We start from the raw sequence: 19,709 nt of genomic DNA on the forward strand, positions 1-19,709 counted from the left end.
GCTACTAAAACTATTCCATGCCCGCAAATTATTAAGGACTATAATCAACACATGGGTGTAGTAGATCTCATGGAAAGTTTTATGAGTCGTCACAAAATTACTTTAAAGAGTCGAAAGTGGACAAATAGAGATTTTTATCATCTTTTAGATATGAGTTGCATTAACGCATGGTTGTTATACAAAAGAATAAATAAAGACCGCCCTGATGTGAAGCATTTAAGACTTATTACCAAATTGTGCAGGACAGACAAGAATGTATTGCAGTAAGTGTAAAATTAATTTATGTTTAACAGCTAAAAAAAATTGTTTTTATAAGTACCATAATTCTGAATAAATCTATGTATTTTCACTTAATTTATCACTTATTGATGAGAAAGAATTCAAAAAGTTATTAGTTTCTTAAACTTATTTATATGTTTACATAAATATGAAATATTTTTTGGTTTACTGATGTATCCATGTCAGTTTTTCAAAAAAAAACTACTTTCTTTTCACAATTAAAGTATAATTGTTTCTATTTACCTATGAAAAGCAAGAGACAGGTGAGTGCGCACAGTATCTTTGAGCTACATGGAAAAAAATAAGTATTTTGAAAAAAATTAAACGGAGTCTTATTTTTAATGCCGTTTGAGATAAAATCGAAGACCTTGCGCATTTAAGGACTAATTATGATTAAGTTTCATGTTTTATTTAATTACTGAGGAGAAAACACATAAAATAATTTTGACCGGTTTTACTATGCAAATACTCCTCTGTGCAACGTGACTATTTTTCGCATATACGCGAGCTTCTCCCCTTCAAAATGAGGTATCGTTCATTAAATTTGATAAAACATTAAAGGAGATATCCTTTGGTAACAGAAAAATACCTTTTAGAAATAAGCAGATATGTATATGTTTACCTATTATAGGTTTCATCTTCTCCGAACCGGTTCACTTTTCATTTCCGTGTATTCACTACGGGCGGATGAAAAAAATTCCGACGATAAGGGGCATTATGTTGCAAATAAAACTTTTGAAAAGTACAAGAACTATTAATTATATGAATAAAGTTTGGGAGTGTCTATTCGCACTTTACCAGTGTACCAGTGTCACCAGTGTACCACTGCCACCAGTGTCACCAGTGTACCAGTGTCGGCACTCTTCGGCTCTGCCAGTGTCACCAGTGTCACCAGAGTCGCCAGTGTCACCAGTGTCACCAGTGTCGCCAGTGTCACCAGTTTCCCCCAGTGTAACCAGTGTCGCCAGTTTCATCAGTGTCACCAGTTTCACAAGTGTACCAGTATCACCAGTGTCGCCAGTGTCACCAGTGTCGCCAGTGTCNCCAGTGTCGCCAGTGTCACCAGTGTCGCCAGTGTGACCAGTGTCGCCAGTGTCGCCAGTGTCACCAGTTTCACCAGTATCACCAGTGTCGCCAGTGTCACCAGTGTACCAGTGTTGCCAATGTCGCCAGTTTCCCCCAGTGTAACCAGTGTCGCCAGTTTCACCAGTGTACCAGTATCACCAGTGTCGCCAGTGTCACCAGTTTCACCAGTGTCACCAGTGTCACCAGTTTCACGAGTGTACCAGTATCTCCAGTGTCGCCAGTGTCACCAGTGTCGCCAGTGTGACCAGTGTCGCCAGTGTCGCCAGTGTCACCAGTTTCACCAGTATCACCAGTGTCGCCAGTGTCACCAGTGTCACCACTTTCACCAGTGTCGCCAGTGTCACCAGTGTACCAGTTTCACCAGTGTACCAGTGTTGCCAATGTCGCCAGTTTCCCCCAGTGTAACCAGTGTCGCCAGTTTCACCAGTGTACCAGTATCACCAGTGTCGCCAGTGTCACCAGTGTCGCCAGTGTCACCAGTGTACCAGTGTCGCCAATGTCGGCAGTGTCACCAGTGTCACCAGTTTCACCAGTGTACCAGTATTACCAGTGTCGCCAGTGTCACCAGTGTCGCCAGTGTCACCAGTGTCGCCAGTGTCACCAGTGTCACCACTTTCACCAGTGGCGCCAGTGTCACCAGTGTCACCAGTTTCAGCAGTGTAACTAGTGTCACCAGTGTCGCCAGTTTCAACAGTGTCACCAGTGTAGCAGTGTCACCATTGTACCAGTGTCGCCATTGTCGCCAGTGTCACCAGTGTACCAGTATCACCATTGTCGCCAGTGTCGCCAGTGGCACCAGTGTCACCAGTGTCGACAGTGTCGCCAGTGTCCCCAGTGCCACCAATGTCGCCAGTGTCACCAGTGTCACCAGTTTTAACAGTTTCACCAGTGTCACCAGTGTCACCAATGTCGCCAGTGTCACCAGTGTCACCAGTTTTAACAGTTTCACCAGTGTCACTAGTGTCGCTAGTGTACCAGTGTCGCCAGTGTCCAGTGTCGCAAGTGTCACCAGTGCGGCCATATTATTTTACATAGAAAAGCGCTGCATACGAAATCGGCCGATTTTTAATCCTTTTTGCTATATATTAAATTTTTTTTTGTTAGAAAAAGCGCCGGAGGCGAAAATTCGGAATGACAAATCACGCCGTCTTTTATTCCAAGTTTTCATTCTATATCAAGTTATTGTTTTTTTTTTGTTTAATACGGGTATAATTATTTTAATATAAAGAGAAAAGTTCAAAGAATAAAGCGCCGCAAGCAATTTTTTCCAAATTTTTAATATATATTAAAATATTGTTTTATATTCGTATAAAAAGAAAAACAGTAATTTAATATGTAGTAAAAATTTTTTATTCCAAATGTTCGCTTCCGGCACTTTTTCCATAAAAAAATTCAGTATATAATAAAAAGGATTAAAAAACCGGCCGACTTCGTCTGCGGCGCTTTTCTATATAAAATATAATGGCCACACTGGCGACACTGTTGACACATCCGTCACTGGCTACACTGGTGATACTGGTACACTGGTGACACTGGCGACACTGGCGACACTGGTAACACTGGTGATACTGGCGACACTGGTGACATTGGCGACACTGGTACATTGGTGACACTGGTGAAACTGGTGACACTGGTACACTGGTGACACTTGCGACACTGGTGACACTGGTACACTGGCGACATTGGTGACACTGGCGACACTGGTTACAGTGGTGACACTGGCGATACTCGTGACACTGGTACACTGGTGAAACTCGTGACACTGGCGAAACTGGTGACACTGGTACACTGGTGACACTGGTGTAACTGGGGACACTGGTGGCACTGGCGACACTGGTTACACTGGCGACACTGGCGACACTGATGACACTGGTACACTAGTGAAACTGGTGACACTGGTACACTGGCGACACTGGTGATACTGGTGACACTGGTGACACTGGTGACACTGGCGACACTTGGTGACACTGGTACACTGGTGAAACTTGTGACACTGGTGACACTGGTACACTGGTGAAACTGGTGACACTGGTACACTGGTGACACTGGCGACATTGGCGAGACTGGTGACACTAGTACACTGGTGACACTGGTACACTGGTACACTGGTGAAACTGGTGACACTGGTACACTGGTGAAACTGGCGACATTGGCGAGACTGGTACACTGGTGACACTGGCGAAACTGGTGACACTGGTGGAACTGGTGACACTGGTACACTGGTGGAACTGGTGACACTGGTACACTGGTGAGACTGGTGACACTGTCGACACTGGTGATACTGGTGACACTGGCAGAGCCGAAGACTCCCGACACTGGTACACTGGTNCAGTGTCGCCAGTGTCCAGTGTCGCAAGTGTCACCAGTGCGGCCATATTATTTTACATAGAAAAGCGCTGCATACGAAATCGGCCGATTTTTAATCCTTTTTGCTATATATTAAATTTTTTTTTGTTAGAAAAAGCGCCGGAGGCGAAAATTCGGAATGACAAATCACGCCGTCTTTTATTCCAAGTTTTCATTCTATATCAAGTTATTGTTTTTTTTTTGTTTAATACGGGTATAATTATTTTAATATAAAGAGAAAAGTTCAAAGAATAAAGCGCCGCAAGCAATTTTTTCCAAATTTTTAATATATATTAAAATATTGTTTTATATTCGTATAAAAAGAAAAACAGTAATTTAATNAGCGACATTGGCGAGACTGGTACACTGGTGACACTGGCGAAACTGGTGACACTGGTGGAACTGGTGACACTGGTACACTGGTGGAACTGGTGACACTGGTACACTGGTGAGACTGGTGACACTGTCGACACTGGTGATACTGGTGACACTGGCAGAGCCGAAGACTCCCGACACTGGTACACTGGTGGCACTGGTGACACTGGCGACACTGGTACACTGGTGACACTGGCAAAGTGCGAATAGACACTCCCATAAAGTTTTAAAACGTATTTTAAATATACTTGATTTTTCCCGTTGTTATAAGTTAAGAAACTATAAAACAATTTAAAAGCTAGGAACGAAATACATATAGTTAGAAGGCAAATATTCGACACCCACATCCACAAATTTCTCGAAAACTGGTTTCTGATATTAGAGTCCATTTAAACTTATCTCTCATCGATTTCATTGATGTCATCCTTATTTATGGCTTCTTGGTTAAATTTACTATTGCATTTCAAAAGTCAGAAATAATAACAGAGTTGACAGCTAAGACTATGTTCAAACAGGCACCTAATTGGCATTTAAGAACCTTGTTTAGGCCTCCACGCTGAACCAAGTAACTAAACGGGGGGACCACCCTAATGTGGAAATGCACTTTCTTGCAACCGAGCATATCCACACACTCACATAAATATGTATATATATGACCAAATAACTGATACGCCGTTGGTAAATACATATGAATGTCCCTTCCGTTGAATACATTTTCGTTAAGATTCCCCTCCAAACAGTTGGCTGCTGGGCGGGTAAACTTATTTCTGGTAAAAAAGAGCTCGGCCACTTCTATCGAGCACTTCGACCAAACCGGAAACGATCCAGCCACTACTCCTGCGTATTTCTCAAGGTAATATTGTACACCAAAAATCACAATACACATTTCACCAATTTGACTAATAAACTTTGTTATATATTAAACTAATCCGTGGTGTTTGTTTTTGATTATTTCATTTCAAAATTAAACCCTTCGTGCAACTACGAGCGACGTTGCCCCAAGTGTTTTCATGGTCCATCTCCGCCGAGACAGAGATATCAAGCGGCCGTTTACTAAAACAACAAATTATTACAGTCCACAACACAAGGAGCAATAATCAAAGCACCATCACAAGGGGCACCTGGTCAAATTCCCTAGCACAAGGAGCACATACATATTTCTTTTGCGATTCTATAATCAGGGCAATCAGCCACTGTGAGATCCTAGTAACACGGAGCATTTCAAATAAGAGGAGAAACACCTCCATCACCAGCTAATTAGCATCCAAAAAACACACTTTTATAAAAGGTACGTGGCTGACATTTAGTGCACATAAATATAGTTACGTATATTAGCAGTAGCTCATGAAAATATTTCTATCACAATCGTTTAAATTAACCGCGAGTGGTTTTGTGATTTAGTGCGTTCTTTGCTCATCGATGAAAATATTTTTTCGCGTACAACTCTCTACCATCAGATTTGGGCACAATATACCGGCAACCATTAGTGCACGCCGCCATTTTAAGACAAAAAAAAACCGCGTTTTGTTTGTGCGATTTTTCGAGTCAAGTTAAACTGCAGCTCAATTTTCATAAAATATCGTTGACTAAATTTGTTCCACATTACCAAAGTGTCAAATTTACTAACGCATTGTATCTGCGTCCATAATTCTTTAATATTGGTGCTGCAAGTAGTTCCAATTTGCTTAGTCACAAACACTAGCAACACTTCACGCGGTTCTTTGTGGTCTTAACCTCACTTCGGCGTGCACTTTTGTGTTCATACACATTGAATTCACTTGTAAGACCGAAATTTCACATCCACAAAACCACTTTCCGCGTGTGACACAGAATTTTCTAATAAACTCAATTATTAGCACGTTTATAATTTCTTCGCGTAAAATATTAATTTTATCTTGCTGAGTTGGGTGGCGAGCAATCTGCATATAATACCTGTAAGCGTAAAATATTAGTATTCGTACACATACATACATAGATACAAGGCAAACTTATATATTTGAATTAATAAAATAAAACGTGTGTTACGGAATTGAAATTCCACTTAAATTTTGTGTGTGTAATTCTTTAAGTTGTGGTGTTGCAAGGTTACAACTTTTCTCGGAAGATAGTTTTTAGTCTCATATCCTTCAAAGCCTTCTAATTATATCAAGCCATGGATAAGTTTATTCGCCTGGCAGACGCTGTGACAGAATTTGAGGCCGACTACAACGACACGGCCCAAACTGATCACACCAAATATACTCTTGCCATTCAACAAGAGGAATTGAAAACTTTATGGAAGAAAAGGAAGGCAGCATATGAGGAATTGATAAATTTAAATACGTTAGACGCTAAAGCAGTATCTGCTGTGAAACCGAAATATAAAAGCTCGTATGCTGTATACTTGCGATGCATGTCGAACATGGCAGATCGCATGCAAAGCTCGTTAAAAGTGAAAAAGACACAGAAGGTACGTCTGTCCAAGAACACAACATTCACCTTCTTCCGTTCGATACGGAAGTGTTCAAAGGCGACTACCTATCTTGGCCAACAATCCGAGATATGTTTACAGCAATATACATATATATTAAATAAGCGCCTCACTCCAGTTGAATTGTTGTTCCATCTGAACCAAAAAACACAGGGTGAGGCCAATGGTATAGTTAGAAAGTGCCCTCTTACTAACGAAGGATTTTTCACAGCGTGGAAAAACTTAACAGATAGGTACGAGAACAAACGTATTCTTGTAAATTCCCAATTACAAATACTGTTTAATTTAAAAGCGGTAGAGAACGAGTGCGGTACCTCGATCAAGAAAATACAGCGAGATATAAATAGTTGCATCTCATCACTAAAAAGCCATAAAATTGATATATCGAATTGGGATGCAATATTTACTTATCTCTGCTCAACGAAATTGCCAGAAAGTACCTTGGCATTGTGGGAACAAACAATCGAAGACAAGAAGGAGATATTCAAGTGGGAGGATATGGACAAATTTCTGTCCAACAGATTCCAAACACTTGAAAGCGTCTCGGGCATAACGGGTGCTAAACATACAAAAATTCCCAAGCCCCACAATAGTAGACAGATAAACGAAATTCCACAAAAAAGACTTGGCGCCTTCCAAGCAAGGGTGGCCAAAACAATGGGCAAATTCTGCAAAAGTAATAATCACAAACTGTCTAAATGCCCAAAATTCCTCGAAATAACGAACATGGACAGAATCGCCTTCATCAAAAATAATCATGGTTGCTTGAACTGCTTATCTTCTGGACACACTGTGTCTAGGTGTACATGCTCATTCAATTGCAGTACTTGTCACCAAAGGCACTACTCGCTCCTTCATATTGAAGCCGCTCAGCCAAAGGCAACTATGAAACGAAGGCAACAAATAAGCGCATCAGACGACTCAGATAACGTCGCGTCAACTTCTGCGCAGGTCCAGGCAAGACAGGATGCAGCCAAGGTAAATAGAAGTCCAACAAATAACGTAAAGTCATGTTTTGCTAACACAAACAAAGGAATTTTATTAGGAACAGCACGTGTCAATATATACTGCAATAATACTAAATTTTCGGCCCGCGCCCTGATAGATTCCGGTTCAGAGTGCTCGTTTAGAACAGACAGACTTAAACGTAGGATTCATTTACCATCAAAAAGGTTGCATGCCCAAGTGCAGGCATTAATAACACTGTTTCAGCCCAGGTTAAAGAAGCGTGCTTCATCCAGTTACGGTCACGGATAGACCCTTTAATCAACATAGATACCAAAGTGCTGGTTTTACCACAGCTTACAGGGAATTTACCGACGTGCCCAATCGACGCTACGACAAAACAAGCATTTCCACATATAGTATTGCAGACAAGAGATTCTTCGTAAATGAGCAAGTTGATCTTGTCTTAGATGGTGAACGCGTCTAGCAAAAGACCCACCCTTACAAACTGAATATAACAGAGTTATGAATGTGAGAATTATTTTCTACCTCATCATGCTGTCCGGAAGGAAGAGAGCACCACCACCAAAGTACGGGTGGTTTTCAACGCATCATGTCCGACTGCAAATGGGGTGAGTCTTAATGATGTGATCCATCCTGGTACAGTCCTTCAAAATGATTTGACAACTTTACTACTTCGGTGGAGGTTATTTAAGTATGTTTTCAATAGCGACATCGAAAAGATGTATCGCCAACTTTTACTAAATCCTGACTAAACCAAGTATCAGCGTATAATTTTTCGAACAAGCCCAACCGAACCAATTGGTTTTTATGAGCTAAATACTGTGACTTTCGGTGTCAATTGCGCACCTTACCTCGCGATTAGAACTCTGCTCCAATTAGCTGACGATGTAGAAGACTCACACCCCATTGCGTCGGACATCTTAAGAAAATACATGTACGTTGATGATGCTTTAGCGGGCGGTCATACTATCGAATCTGCTATCAAGGCAAAGGATGAAATCACAAGAATGTTGCAGTCTGCAGGGTTCCCCTTGAGGAAATGGACAGCCGAAGTTGAAATTCACGGGTTTTGCGACGCCTCAGAAAAGGCATATGCTGCCTGCGTCTATCTTCGCGTTGAAATGGACGGCAGAGTCTTCATAAATCTACTACTGGCTCAAACTAAAGTAGCACCAGTCAAGACGATTTCTTTGCCACGATTAGAACTCTGTGGAGGGGTTTTACTAGCAGGAATAATGGAATGGATTACCAATAATCTGAACTTAGCTCATCTCACGACTCAAATGTGGACGGATTCTACCATTGTCCCCGCCTGGATACGGAAACCTCCGTGCTTTTGGTCGAGTAACAAAAATAATTGAAAAGGTCGGAAACGAAAATTGGCGTCATGTAGACTCGACGTCAAGTCCATCGGACTTAGCCAGCAGAGATCTTGCAGCCCAAGATTTAGTAAACAATTCCTTGTTGTGGGTGGGTCCTTATTGGTTGCAAGAAGATAGAGCAAAGTGGCCCACTCAGAAAAACGACTATAATACAGTGATAGAAGAGAAAAGGGTGCAGGTACACTCAACAACAATGTTAGATATCCACTATGATTTATTGAAAGATTTTCTGATTTCTCGAGAGTTTTGAGAGTTTTATCTTATGTAATGAGATTCTGTCAAAGAACTCACCCAGGGCTTCATTTTTGGCGAAATCTTGTTCAATTTCAGCTGATGAAATTAAAGCAACGACAGACCGCTTGATAACCATCTGCCAAAAGAAACATTATTGGGAGGAGTATTCAGCACTAAAATCGCAAAAATTAATAGGTTCAAGGAGTGAAGTAGTACCCCTTAATTCATTTATCGATAAAGACGGTATAATGAGGACAGGTGGCCGCCTAGGAGCATCTAGTGATCTCGCCTATAACGAGCGGCACCCAGTTATCCTGCCATATAACTGCCACCAGTCTCGTCTGATAGTCCAGTTCGTCCATAAAGTCTCGCTGCATGGTGAGAATCAGCTCATGTTGCGCCTAATCCGAACACAGTATTGGATACCTAGGGTAAAAAATATGATTAGGTCCACCATTCATAACTGAAAAGTCTGCACGATCTATCGAAAACGTGCGCAAACGCAGCTAATGGGAATTCTTTCCAAAGAAAGAACAACATTTTCACGACCGTTTACAAACTCAGGAGTCGACTTTGCAGGCCCCTTTGACATAAAGAGTTACAGTGGACGAGGCTGTCGTATGTCCAAAGGATATGTCTGCCTGTTCGTCTGCTTCGCAACTAAGGCGATCCATTTGGAAGCCACCTCTGACCTAAGTACGCAATCTTTCCTAGCAGCATTTGCCAGGTTTGTTTCAAGAAGGGGATGTCCAAGAAACATCTACTCCGACAATGGTACCAACTTTGTCGGAGCCTCTAGAGCTCTGAGAGCGGAATTAAAAGCTTTTTTGACGGATGCATCATGTAATTTTGCATTTACTCGTTGGGGAAATTCCTTTCAAATTTCTCACACGTATGGATGGCCACCCGTATGAGTTTTTGATTTGTTTTTTTTTCATACTCAACTAAGCATAATTTTCTGCAAACAAAACTCACATNCACAATAGCATCATGTAATTTTGCATTTACTCGTTGGGGAAATTCCTTTCAAATTTCTCACACGTATGGATGGCCACCCGTATGAGTTTTTGAATTGTTTTTTTTCATACTCAACTAAGCATAATTTTCTGCAAACAAAACTCACATTATTATTCATTTAATATATGTCAATATGGCAGCTCACGGATGAGCGTAGATGTCAAAAATCGATGAAAATTTATCGCTAGATGAATATAAAGGAGCAAACACAATCTTCATATGCTCGGGTAATATCGCAATATTATTCACCCCATACACGACCACTTCAACGCATCAATCATAAACCAACTCCAACATGGGTCTAGAGCGAGCAAGTAGTATATGCCAATTCACGGTTCTATAATTATATGATGTAGTTCTCGCCACCCAACCATAAGCACCATAAAAAATGAATATCAATAACAAANTCACCCCATACACGACCACTTCAACGCATCAATCATAAACCAACTCCAACATGGGTCTAGAGCGAGCAAGTAGTATATGCCAATTCACGGTTCTATAATTATATGATGTAGTTCTCGCCACCCAACCATAAGCACCATAAGAACTTTATTCTTTATTCTTTATTCTTTATTTAAAATTAGTACAATAAGACTTAGTCTTTTGAAGTACAACAGCAATATAAGTAACTAAACAGATTTAGAGGTAATATTAATACTATTAATGCTGGGAATAAAACAATAGATGTACAAACTAAAAATTATGGACTAGATAAAAACTTAAATATTAAGAAGGTTCATCAACTAGACGAGAAATATGTATGGAGGGAACTTTTAAAGTTGCTTTTGTTGAATTTGGTTTTAACGGCATGAGGAATAGAATTCCAAATACGAATAGCGTTAATGAAAAACAGTCTGGCAGAGTTTTTAAAGTTGTATGAGGGCAGAATTAAGTCAGAAGAACGTTCCGACTTTGGAAAAATAAGTTTGTCATACAGATAACGTGGGGTTCTCATATGTATAAGTTTATAGAGGAAAATGCAGTTCCTGGCTTTTAGGTAGTCTNTTGGTAACAATAAATTTGCGATCGAAACAACATACTACTTATTTCAGGTAACAATGACTCGTTTCTCTACGTTGAGAAAGAAAGCGAAACGCCACGCTCATCGTTACCCGATAGCGTGCCAACTATGCGAGGGTAAGCACCCAATCCGTCTATGCCCAGTATATCGGGCAAAAACCCCGAAAGAGCGTTTGCGAGAGGCCCTGTTAGGGTGGTTCTGCGGCAATTGCTTGTCGATGACGTATCGTGTACAAAGGTGAACCAGCAGTGATCGATGCCGCCGATGCCATGACAAGCACCATACGACGCTGCACATCGACGAAGAGCCCGCTGACAGGAGACCGTGGAGCCAGCAGGTTGCCAGCGAAGAGGAACGGGACAACGTACTCTCGATATACGCGTCAGACTCCGGAACGGATTCCCCAACCCGCCGCCCTGAAATAGAAGAGGGCGAAATAATTGAGCCCGTAGCGGAAGTGAATTTCTTAATATCGACGGGGGGATCGGAAACCCGGACTTTCCGACTCCCGTTAGCACATAAAAGGCGACAGCATCAACGGGCACCGCAGCGTCGCGGAGCGGAGACTCGGTCTTTCCGCCGGCGATTCATACGCAAAAAGGCTACCGGTCAAGAAGGACAACGTCAATCCCCGCCCGCGGTTCATACGTAAAAGGGTGTCCCATCAAGGAAAACAGCGACAGCGCCTTGGAGCGGAAACTTGGACTTTCCGCCCGCGGGACACAAACAACGCGGCCTCAAGACGCGATGAACGACGGGGTGGACTGGTGACTCGGCTTCGCCAGCTACCCGTCGCCTTTAGAACCGGCCAAGTAACGCTAACCGCTCAGGGCTTGAGACCATTTACGGCAATTTCCCCTACAGCCATTGTAAAGATATAATCTACAGGACGCTTACACCTCATACGCGCCTTAATTGATGTGTGCGCGCCAGCGTCTATAATATCGGCTAGTCTGATGCGAGAATTGGGCTTGGAAGAGAGTGGCTTCGGGCACCAACGAATCTGCATGATTCGACTGAGAGGGAAACATGGGCAAATCGCCAGTTAAGCAATACCGCCAGCGTCGACCGCTCGATAGCCGCGACATATAACAATATTCGCCTGGCAGACCCGAACTTCTTCACATCGACTCCAATCCGCTTGGTGCTAGGAGCAGACGCCTACCCGGAGATCGTTCTGCCGGCACCCTGCCCACGTCCTTCGGCCCGCTCGTGGCTCAAAATAGCATATTCGGCTGGCTATTATGAGGGGCTTGCCGATCTTAAATTACGTATGACTGATATGTAGTCTCCGTTTTTATACGATATAATTTTTTTACTTTTATTCCAGAAATGAATTATGGAAACAAACTATTTATTGAATTTTGAATAAATATATACGAAATTTGTGCACTGAAATGTCAAGCCATGTCCTGTTTTTTTATTTTTTTCTTCTAAAGCCTTAGGAAACCGACACGCTCACCAAAAAGTGGCAGCTGCGGATCCAGCTTAATGGAAAGCAATAAAGCTAATAGCTTAGAATAGTTTTTCTCCATATGGAGGAGTAATGGCTGAAACGCTCTACTGCTGTTGCGTATAGCAAGGGGGCCGGCATGTTTAGGCCTCCACGCTAAACCAAGTAACTAAACGGGGGAACCACCCTAATGTGAAAATGCACCTTCATGCAACCGAGCATATCCACACACTCACATAAATATGTATATTTAAGACCAAATAACTAATACGCCGTTAGTAAATACATATGAATGTCCCTTTCCGTTGAATACATTTTCGTTAAGTTTCCCCTCCAAACAGTTGGCGGCTTGGCGGGTAAACTTATTTCTATTAAAAAAGAGCTCGGCCACTTCTATCGAGCACTTCGACCACACCGGAAGCGATCCAGCCACTACTCCTGCGTATTTCTCAAGGTAATATTGTACACCAAAAATCACAATACACATTTCACCAAGTTGACTAATAAAGCCACTTTGTTATATATTGCACTAATCCGTGGTGTTTGTTTTTAATTATTTCATTTCAAAATTACTACGATTACAACTACGAGCGACGTTGCCCCAATTAATAATTAATTGGCAATCAATTTGTGTCAGATTCTCTATGCAACCCTGCTAGGTATGTTTAATTTTGACTTGGAGGTATGTTTATTGAACAAAGAGCAATCAGCTTGTTTGTTTCTGGTTCTGTTTTACAGCTGATATTCCATCAGGGATGGAAAAATCAATAATAAAATTGTACCTAATTTACGGAAAACTTTACCTAAAAGTAGATAGATGTATCTAAAAAGTGAATGTGTATTTCTATATAAAGAAAAAAATAGGATAACAATTCCCATCGATGCCATATCACTTTCGGTACTCACATTAAACAAATGTTTGGCTATGAAAAGAATCTCTTCGTGCAGTGTGAGCCAAACCTATGTTGTAGAAAAGGTGTCACTTTCATATTAGATTGGACGTTTTAAAAAGAAATATTTTCCGTCTATCTATCGAAATCGACTACAGTTGCGTTACTTTGACCACCCTTCCGTATCATTTGTATGCCTCTTCACAAAGGAGGGAAGCTATTAGACCAGTTGCCCGCACCAGAAAATGCATTGAAATGTCATTAAAAGTAAGAACTGATTTCCTAAGAAACTATTTGGCTACGTTCCAAATGTACCTAAAATTGTTTGTTTTTACCGAATGTCAAACTAAATAAAGGTACGATTGTAACAACTTTTCCATCACTATAGGTAATCTAACAGCTGATTTCCTATCGCTAATTGGGCAGCTGAAGTGTGTGTGAACACCAAACTCAATGCCGTAATTTAAAACTTAATTACCTCAGCTAATTGGACTGTTAGAACATAGTCTAAGACACACGTGTATTCAAATATCAGAAACAACTTTTTGTGTGAACTGCAGAGAGAGTTTATTGAATACAAGCCCTCGACCTTCAACAATTATTTACAGGTACTGTCTTCGCAGAGAGTTTAGCTTCACATCGAAATGCTTGCTCGATTTAATTTCTCAAAACAAAAAAGAAACGTTTGAAATAAAGTGGGCAATACAAATTTTGAATCTGTTTACTAATAGTGATTTCATTTCTTCCAAAAAATTTTGCCCTTTCCCGGTGCAAAATTTGTTTGATGTTACACTCAACCCTGTAAAAAGGCATGTTTGTGCCTTCTTGCCCTGGTGTAGCTAATGCATTTCATAATATTGTCGTTTCAAACAATCATCTGATTTTGAGGGCAACCATCCCCCTCACATAGCTTCACAATGTGCTTTTTTTGCCTTACAAGAGTGTGACATTTTAAGAAACGAGCACACAATTTTCTCACCCTTTGCCTTTAATTTAGACTCGAACACAAAAAGAGAAAGGGGCAATCAAACGACGACATTTTTGGTAGAAAAGAAATTACCACAAGCAACTTTTTTCGGCTTTTGCAAATTAAATAAGTTCTCTGCAAGAAGGTTTGTTAAAAAATACGTACACATATGTATATGGTATATGGTGTATGTACAGTAAACCTTTTAGTGTGGGCAACAGCGATGTTTTTCAAATAAAACAGATCGGAATCCCTCTCTGGGAAGACAATATCTGTAATAACTAATTGCACCATGAGCCCACCATATGTAATTTTCGTATGTCATATTACTTACCATTGGATAAATTTCCTGCAGAGATGAAATATTGTACAAAACAGAACTGTTCCAGAAACCCCGTAGAGAATGCCCCATTCGTATCTGAATATAAAAAGCATATAATTACGTTAGTATGTGTTTTGTATATTTAAAATGTTTATATACATACATCCCGTTTCAATTTACATATTTATTTCAGTCAAGTGAACAATAAATTCTTGCTGAATACGAGAATAGAGGCTTAACTGCCATACCTAAACTAAAGCGTTGGGCGGAGCGGTTTCTGACGCCTAGCGTTAGCGCCGAAGTGCCATACCTAAACAAAAGCGTCAACGCTACGTCAAATACAGAAATAACACGGACAACAAACATAGGTTTGATTGTGTGTAACACGAAAATGACAGTTTCGCCTTTTTCTGCAGCCAACTTCAATACCTAACGCCCTGTCAAAATCGGATTTTCCAACCGCTCAGCGTTGACCGCGCGTTGTTTCGGTTTGCGTTCATGCAAATTGTATGGGCATGAGAATTTTTTGACAACCAGACATCGCTGACGCTTTCGTTTAGGTATGGCAGTAAGGCTAATTAAAATATTTATATAATAAGCTACAAACTGCTCTGCTAGATAAGCAGAGACCAATATGTGAAATGTTGTTTAATTCAGTTAAGGTTCTCATTAACGGAGCATACTTGACGTAGTTAGATTTTGCAAACCCGACTTAAGCAAATTCGATGAATACTTTCAGAACTATTTCTATGAAGTATGTGGTCCTCAGAGGAAAAATGAATAGTCGAATCTAGACCTTACCAGCGAAACATAAAGCATCTTCAGAGTGTAAGGTACCATTTCACTTCTCTCATTTCAAAGAGAGACCGCTAATATAAGATTTCACTAGATATAAAATCATGAAAGCACCATTATAAAGTAAAATATCGCAGTTTTTATATATTTCAAAATATGGCAAATAGTTGTGGCAAATATCGGATCTCAAAGGTTCAGCTTTATGCCAGGGATGGGCGTAATCAAGTAAATGAATAATTGAATAAAAAAAATAAATAAGAATAGGTTTTCATTCCTCATTTCAACTATTTTGAATGACGAATAAATTTTTATTCTCCATTCAATCACTTTCTGATGATGAATAAATTTTTATTCATCATTCAAGTAATTTCAAATAACGAACAAATTTGTATTCTTCAATCAGGCTCTTGAGAATGATGAATAAATTTTTTTTTCATCATTCAAGTAATTTCAAATAAGGAATAAATTTTTATTCATCATTCGCTTAGAAGCGACTGCAGAATAGTTCGGTCGGTTATTTTAATTTATCTCGCGATAATGTCTTTATGTACTAATTGTACGGCCCATTGTGGGCTGAAAAATAAAGTTTTAAACGCGATTTCGGATTTGGAAAAATTAAAAAGCATTTTTATCGCATTAATTGAACCAGCAAATGATAATTCTATTTCGCCGGCTCCTGCTACTAGTGGAAACAAAAGAACGACGCGTCCGCAAGCAAAAGCTAGTGATAGTGTTGTTGCTCAGCCTGGTAAATTGCCAAAGCGCGCTTTCACTGCCCCATCTAATGATGCTGTTGCTGACTCGAATACCGTGGCAGTACGTAAAAGTTCTGAAATACATTGTGTTTCTGATGCGCCGGGTATAAATACTGGTTATACCGCTCTTGATGTAGTTGATACTAATACCGGTTTTTCAACTACTCCTAGTAGTAATACCGGTTTTTCTGCTGCTGTTGCTTTTACTCGCTCGCCAACTACTCCTGGTAATAACATAAGTTTTTCTTCTTCATCTCTTCCGTCCGCTTGTACTTCTGCCTGTTCACCAACTGCTGGCCCCGCTAACGCTGTGTCTACGTATGCCGTAGGTTCAACAATGCACAAGCGAAAAACGCAACTAACAATGCGCAAGCAAATAATGCACAGTGGTCCGCTATGGATAAAAAGCGTACTCATAAGAGACATAGGCGGTGTGTAGTTGGGTCAAATGAGAACTCGGAGCTGGGAGTTGTTGTTCGTCGCAAATGGCTATACTTATCATCGTTTTTGCCTACTGTAAGGACTGATGACATCATTGGCTATGTAGCTAAATATGCAGCTATCGATAAGAAGNTAGGTTCAACAATGCACAAGCGAAAAACGCAACTAACAATGCGCAAGCAAATAATGCACAGTGGTCCGCTATGGATAAAAAGCGTACTCATAAGAGACATAGGCGGTGTGTAGTTGGGTCAAATGAGAACTCGGAGCTGGGAGTTGTTGTTCGTCGCAAATGGCTATACTTATCATCGTTTTTGCCTACTGTAAGGACTGATGACATCATTGGCTATGTGGCTAAATATGCAGCTATCGATAAGAAGACAATTGTATGCTGTAAACTGGTCAAGAAGGATTCTGATTTGGAAACTATTAAGCACATTAATTTCAGGCTTGGAGTTTCAGAATCTGACTACTCAAAAATTCTGTCATCGGATATTTGGCCCTCCAACGTTGCTGTCCGGCCTTTTGATTTTGTTCAAAAAGATGCCCAGCCGCAGCCCAAGAAGTAAAAAGTCATTCTACCTCTGATGATCGGAAAATAAGTATCTATCACCAAAGTACTTCGGGACTCAGGACAAAATCCGAATCTGTCTACATTCTCAGCTCAAAATTGGATTATGGCTGCTTCGTTCTGACAGAAACCTGGCTGAATGTAAACTTTTTCGATGCGGAGTCCTTTAATCCAGCTCTCTTTGACGTTTTTCGCAAAGACAGAGATTTTGCTAAAACTGGTGTTAGTAGGGGTGGTGGTGTACTGATAGCTGCGCGCAGATATCTTCGAGCTTCTTTTTATCCGCTGCTAGATGCCAACTCCCTGTTGGATCAACTTTGTATAAAATTACATGGCACCTGTAGTGTGCTGTACATTTGTGTGTCCTACATTCCGCCGGGCAGCTGTGATGTCATATACAAGGCACATGTTGGCAATATACTGGCACTCCACGAGAAAATTGGAAACTTTGTGTTTTAGGTGACTTTAATTTATGTAATATTTCCTGGAGCTTTATTGATAACAATACTTTCCTCACCCCATCAAATGTTACCACTTTATCTGAATCATATTTAATTGATAATTTATTATGTATTGAATTATTTCATATCAATGGTTTTTTTAATGAGTTAAACCGAATTTTAGATTTAATATTTATTAGCCAAAATCACTACACTCAGTATTAGGATTGTTGTTGCTGGATCTCTCTCCAGGCGAGGTAGAAGCAAGAGTTTTTTTCGATAGGGTTTGCAAGTGCAAACTATTAGCGTCAGCGACCTTTGCTTTGGAGCGCGTACAAATAACGTTGGTCATAGAGTTAGAGTTGTTGTTTAAGTTTTTATTGCTATCAACTATTACATTAGCACTCAGAGTTTTTAAAGACCTAATGAACTCACTGAGTGCATTTATATTCTTTTGGGCTTCTTCAATGTTCATACAGGAAGCAGGAGAATGGCCCAATGCACAATTATCACATTGAAGTAGCACATTTTTATTAGTTTTCAAAATGTTTAATGCACCGAAGCTCAGTTTTGCACATTTAATATGAGTTTTATTTTTACAGATGCCACAAAAAAGGTGCCCTTCACCTTCACTTAGTGTGGAGCACTTAACACAGTTCATCATATTGCCAAGATTCAGACAATATTAAGCAATATTCATATACATATAAGCGGAGCGGAAAAAACACGTCTAATCACCACGGCGACTTGCTTGCTTTCAAGCTCACTCATGCGGCCAGTTACATCTCCCCTCCAAATCAGTATCATAGCCCTTTGGTTTTGGAGTTTGAATTTTACCAATATTTTGAGTTACCTGACTGCTAGTCAGACGGTTGCTTTTAACTACTCTTGTTGTAATTTTGCTGAATTGAATAATTTGTTTGATTTGGATTGGTCCCAGCTCTTTGGAGATGTGGATGTCACTGGTTGCTACGAAATTTTTAAGTCTACACTTTTTGATATTTGTGTGGGTCACATCCCAATTCTTAATTCGAAAACCGCTAAGCGTCCATGGTTTACTAAAGAACTCAAACATATAAGGAATATGAAGAATAAGTTCTACAAAATACAAAAGCATTCCAACGATGTTAATTTGCGTGAGCGTTACGTCTTTTATAGAGCTGAATTTAACAGGCTCAATAAATCTTTGTATATGAATTATATTCGCAGCATAGAAAGCAATATTAAACCCAATCCCAAGTTCTTCTGGAGTTATATTAAATCAAAGAAAAATTGCTCTAATATACCTGCATCGGTCCAGCTTAACGGGGTGCCAGCCAACTCCATCTCCGAAGCTGTTAATCTTTTTGCTGATTTTTTTTCTTCCAATTTTATTTCAGGTAATTCTGATAATGATTTAATTCCTGAAGAGCTTTTGTCAAATTTAGATACTCCCATTAACTTCGGGAAATTAAAGTTGACAGACGAGGATGTAGCTAATGGCATTAACGAGCTTAAACTATCCACTAACACTGATGTAGATGGCCTCTCGGTTATTTTATTTAAATTTGTCCTTCACTAATTGGGCCTTTGAGGCACATTTTTAACATGTATCTATCTGCCGGAGTTTTCCTCGATGACTGGAAGTTGACTTTTATTTCGCCAATTCTTAAAAGTGGTAATACAAATTGTATTGAGAATTATAAACCGATTCCTAAGCTTACCACTGTTTGAGTCCATAGTTAAAGATAAAATTTACTTTGCTGTTAAACATTTATTATGTCCCAACCAACATGGGTTCGTGCCGGGCAGATCTACGTTAACCAATTTAGCTGCTTTTACAGAGGACTGTTTGGAAACCTTTCAAAAGGGATTCCAAATTGACGCTATATATACCGATTTCTCTAAGGCTTT

The 19,709-nt window shown here is 40.3% G+C and overlaps 1 pseudogene; it reads right to left on the reverse strand.

The window, feature by feature from the left end:
• The window catches only part of LOC108363935 (uncharacterized), a 115,704-nt pseudogene that overhangs the window by 39,545 nt on the left and 56,450 nt on the right, over positions 1-19,709 (reverse strand).

The sequence above is a fragment of the Rhagoletis zephyria genome, unplaced genomic scaffold (assembly GCF_001687245.7).
Source record: "Rhagoletis zephyria isolate East Lansing unplaced genomic scaffold, Rhagoletis_zephyria_1.1 Rzeph_scaffold_01415, whole genome shotgun sequence".
In the NCBI taxonomy this organism is placed as follows: domain Eukaryota; kingdom Metazoa; phylum Arthropoda; class Insecta; order Diptera; family Tephritidae; genus Rhagoletis; species Rhagoletis zephyria.